This window comes from Cebus imitator, unplaced genomic scaffold, assembly GCF_001604975.1.
Source record: "Cebus imitator isolate Cc_AM_T3 unplaced genomic scaffold, Cebus_imitator-1.0 Scaffold314, whole genome shotgun sequence".
NCBI lineage: Eukaryota > Metazoa > Chordata > Mammalia > Primates > Cebidae > Cebus > Cebus imitator.
The window spans coordinates 1,916,992-1,922,482 of record NW_016107629.1 but is presented as its reverse complement, the minus strand read 5'-3'; positions in this window follow the sequence as shown (position 1 = coordinate 1,922,482).

Here is a 5,491-nt window from a genome sequence, read left to right as displayed (position 1 = left end):
CTCCCACCTCAGCCTCCTGAGTAGCTGGGACTACAGACATGCACTACCATGCCTGGCTAATTTTTGGATTTTTAGTAGAGACCAGGTTTTGCCATGTTGCCCAGGCTGGCCTCAAACTCCTGGGTTCAAGCAATCTAACTGCTTCAGCCTCCCAAAATGCTGGGATTATAGGCGTGAGCTACCATGTCTGGCCCCAACTTGTTTTGATTAAATAAATCTTCATATTCTGAATTCTGGTACCATAGATCCTGAGCCAAATTCATGTCTTGGCATTGTATCTTGGAATGTTCCAACTTCCTAAGTGGAAAGAAAAAAGCACTGAGAAATAACTGTGTAATCAATGACAGTATTAATTATCTTAGCAAATGTTGCTTCTGTTAAGAAAAGAGATATCAGAATTTTAGGTTAATATTGAAAACTGGAAATTTCTTAGCACTTACTAGGCTGTCTAGGAACATTCCAGCATTTTCTGTGCCTGAATCAGCTTTGCAGTGCTGTATGAATATCTCCCCCTTTGCAGAAGTTCAGACCATTAGCCACAATAGCTTATTCAAAACTTAGTTTCTTGCCCATTTCTTGTACTAATTTCAGGTTAATTGTGGTTTAGTCAATATATACATATAGTATCATTTTTTTGTGTTTGTGAAAACTTCAAAACACCTTTCAGAAAAGCTTTTGGATAGTTACCTCTGTCAAGTATGTGATTCCATTCTACATTTCATTTTTACTAATCTCTCACAAACTTAAAGATTCTGGGCCCAGTGGCTCATGTCTGTAATCCCAGGACTATGGGAGGCCGAGGTAAGTGAATGGCTTGAGCCCAGGAGTTTGAGACCAACCTGGACAACTTGGTAAAACCCTGTCTCTACAAAAAGCAGGAAAATTAACCAGGTATGGTGGCACATGCCTGTGGTCCCAGCTACTCGGGAGGCTGAGGTGGGAGGATCACTTATGCCTAGAAGGTCAAGACTCCAATGAGAGCTGTGATTACACCACTGCACTCCAGCCTGGGTGACAGAGTGAGACCCTTTTTCAAAAAACAAAGAGTAGGGCCAGGCGCTATGGCTCAAGCCTGTAAATTCCAGCACTTTGGGAGGCTGAAGTGGATGGATCACCTGAGGTCAGGAGGTCAAGACCAGCCTGACCAACATGGTAAAACACTGTCTTAACTAAAAATATAAAAATTAGCTGGGTGTGGTGGTACACACCTGTAGTCCCATTTTAGTTTAGTTTAAACTTAAAATTTTTAACTTAAAAGTCTTTAAATTTAAAAACTTAAAGACATTTTTTTTTAAATGGAGTTTTGCTGTTGTCACCCAGGCTGGAGTACAGTGTCGTGATCTCAGCTCACTTGGAGGTTTGCCTCCGCCTCCAGGTTCAAGCAATTCTCCTGCCTCAGCCTTCCAAGTAGCTGAGATTCCAGATTTCAGATTGCCCACCACCACACCTGGCTAATTTTTATATTTTTAGTACAGACAGGGTTTCACCATCATGCCCGGGCTGGTCTCAAACTCCTGACCTCAGGTGATCACCTTGACCTCCATAAGTGTTGGGATTACAGGTGTGAGCCACCATGAAGACAGGATTTTTTCTATATGCTGTGAACAGACTCTTCGCCATATTTTACACTAGTTAGTACTTGTTTGGTATCATGATCTCATTGCTTGCTTTACGGTAGGCTCTTCTCACACACTGCAAGTATTCAGTTTATTGATTTATTCATTCTTTATTATGTGTCTCCTCCATTAGAATATATATGAGGCTGGGTGCAGTGGCTCACACCTGTAATCCCAGCACTTTGGGAGGCCGAGGCAGTGGATGGCTTGAGTCCAGGAGTTCAAGACCAGCCTGGCCAAGATGGCAAAACCCTGTCTCTACTAAAAATCCAAAAATTAGCCGGGCATCTGCACCTATAGTCACCAAAAAAAAGAATATATATGCCGTCATAGCAGGGACCATTTCTATCTTTTTCAAAGTTCCTAGCAATAGTACCAGGTGCGGCATTGGCACTCAATGAATATTTGTTGAAGAAATAAATGTGTTTGGTGCTTGTTCACATTTATATGACAAACACCTGCATTTATAGCTCTCATCTTTTTTGTCAATTCTCCAGCTTTGCAGTAGAGCTATTATTAAACTGCTTTATCTGGTTGTTATAGCAACCCAGAGGCTTCCAGAACTACAGGTTGTTTCTGATGTGCATATTCTACCAGAAAACCAGAAACACCCAGTGTTTTTAATCACAGAATAATGATGTTATTATAAATCACATTTCTCACACTATATGTTTTTCTCTTTTATGAACATGGTGGGGAATTAGAATGGAAACACAAATCTGTTTAAAGCAATAAAAGCTGGATGGGGGGGACAAAGCAATGTGACACACACCTCCACTCCCAACAGTTTGTTTCCTGCAAGTTTCTCCACCTTTCCACGAGCACTCATAAATTTAGTCAGGTTTTCAGTCCAAGTTGTTAAAGGAATTTTGAAAGGTAATTGCTGCAAAACAAACTCTGAAAAGCTCTGTTACAGCCTAAACATTTCCTCTTTTTCTCTTAGTTGCCTATTACTTAAATTTCATGTTAAATTAGCAAAATGGTAATAGTTTTCTAAAATTGAGACTTGCTCTGAAAAAGATCCCAAATCAGGTATTTGCCCACCCCTATCCCTCCACTCACATTTTAGGGCAGGAACTAAGAAGAGTTTTTAAGAAATATTTTTAAATTAATTTAAAAAATTGTTTGGCAACAAAGTATCACTCTGCTGCCCAGGCTGGAGTGCAGTGGCACAATCGTAGCTCACTGAAGGCTTGAACTCCTGGGCTCAGAGGATCCTCTCACCTCAGCCTCCCAAATAGCTGGAACTACAGGTGTAGGCCACCATAGTCAGCTAATTTTGTTTTTGTTTTGTTTTGGGGGTTTTTTGGTAGAGGCGGGGTCTTACTATGTTGCCCAGGCTGATCCCAAACTACTGTCTCAGCTTCCCAGAGTACTGGACATGTATGAGCTATCACGCTGAGCCTAATTGTTTTTAATTATTTTTTTTAAGAGATGGGGTCTTGTGTTGCCTAGGCTGGAGTGCAGTGGCTATTCACAGGTGCAATTCCACTACTAATCAGCATGGGAGGTTTGACTTGCTTCATTTCCAAGCTGGGCCAGTTCACTCCTCCTTAGGCAACCTGGTAGTCTCCTGCTCTTGCAAGATCATGGTATTGATGCCAAACTTAGTGCAGACAACCAATCAGCATAGTGCACTACCTCCTGGACTCAAGGGATCCTCCTGCCTCAGCCTCCCAAGTAGCTGGGACTTCAGGTGCATGCCACCATGCTTGGCTACAAGGGTTTTTATTAAACTGGGTTAGGTCATCATAGAACACTCATCATTATTTCAATTAACAGGGTTTATCTGAGCCAATCCATCAGCCATGTATATAGTTTTTAAAAGGCAGAGTTTATTTTGTAATGGTAGATACCTAAGGGGAGTTTATGGAGTTTACATGATTTTTTAATGATCGTCATTCTAACTGGCATGAGATGGTATCTCAATGTAGTTTTGATTTGCATTTCTCTAATGACTGGTAATGATGAGCATTTTTTCATGTTTGTTGGCCTCATATATGTCTTCTTTTGTAAAGTGTCTGTTCATATCCTTTGCCCACTTTTGAATGGGCTTATTTGCTTTTTTTTTTGTAAATCTATTTTAGTTCTTTGTAGATGCTGGATATCAGCCCTTTGTCAGATGGGTAGACTGCAAAAATTTTTTCCCATTCTGTTGGTTGCCGATTCACTCTAATGATTATTTCTTTTGCTGTGCAGAAGCTGTGGAGTTTGATTAGGTCCCATTTGTCTATTTTGGCTTTCGTTGCCATTGCTTTTGGTGTTTTAGTCATGAAGTCCCTTGCCTATGCCTATGTCCTGAATGGTTTTGCCTAGGTTTTCTTCTAGGTTTTTTATGGTGTTAGGTCTTATGTTTAAGTCTTTAATCCATCTGTAGTTAATTTTAGTGTAAGGTATCAGGAAGGGGTCCAGTTTCAGCTTTCTGCACATGGCTAGCCAGTTTTTTCAACACCATTTATTAAACAGGGAATCCTTTCCCCATTGCTTGTTTTTGTCAGGTTTGCATGACAATTAATTAAACAGTTTTTTTTCATCACTCCCAAAAGAAATCCTGTACCCATTAGTAGTCACTTCCCATTTCTTCTCGGCTTCATGCCTCTCCCTCAAACCAAGGCAACCATTAATCTACACTTTGTAGACGTGAAGCCCTTCACATATGTGAAGGAAACCCTAATCCCCAGTGTATATGTAACTATATTAGGAGATACCTTAAAGGAGGTAATTAAGTTAAAATGAAGCCATAAGGGTGCCACGGTTGCTCAGGCCAGTTGTCCTGGCTCTTGAGGAGGCGAGGCTACATGTTCGAGGCATCCTGGGCAACAGAGAAAGCTCTCCTCCATTGAAAAAAAAAAGAAGAGGAGGAGGAGGCCGGGTGCAGTGGTTCACAACCACCTGTAATCCCAGCACTTTGGGAGGCCAAGGCAGGTGGATCACCTGAGGTCAGGAGTTCAAGACCAACCTGGCCAACATGATGAAACTCCATCTCTACTAAAAATACAAAAATTAGCCAGGCGTGGTGGCAGGCACCTATAATCCCAGCTACTCGGAAGGCTGAGGCAGGAGAATTGCTTGAACCCAGCAGGCAGAGGATGCAGTGAGCCAAGATCATGCCACTTCACTCCAGCCTGGGCGACAGAGCGAGACTCCGTTTCAAAAACAAAATAAGAGGAGATTAGGACACACAACGAAACACCAGGAATACACTGGTACAGAGGAAAGGCCATGTGAGGAGACGGCCACAGAGAGAAAGTAGAAAGGCCACAGAGAGAAGGTGGCCATCTGCAAGCCAAGGAGAAAGGCCTCAGAAGAAACTACACCTGCTGGTACCTTGATCTTGGGCTTCCAGCCTCCAGAACTCTGAGGAAGTAACTTTCTGTTATTTAGGCCATCCAGATAGTGATATTTTGTTATGGCAGGCCCAGCAGACTAATACACTGTGCATTTTTACTTTCTTTATTGTGTTCTTTGAGGCGCAAAAGTTTTTTATTTTGATGAAGTCCAATATATTTTGCTTTCATTGTTCATGCTTTTGGTGTTGTGCTTCTCCTTTTTTAACTTTAATTTTTTTTTTATTTTTTATGAGACAGTATCTTGCTCTGTCACTCAGGTTAGAGTGCAGTGGCACAATCATAGATCACTGTAACTCCAAACTCCTGGGCTAATGTGATCCTGTCTCAGCCTCCTGAGGGTGGGGCCTTACTGGGTACCTCACCCCCTTCTGCCCAGGACTCTGCCTCCTGCTGCTATTCATGATCCTGGGGCTTGGTTCCAACCCTGCTCTGAGATCGGAGGAGGTGTGGGGAGTGGAGAGAGGCCAGGCAGTGGAAGCAGATGCCACGGAGCCTGCAGGGATGGGCAGCGGGGGCGGTGGGGAG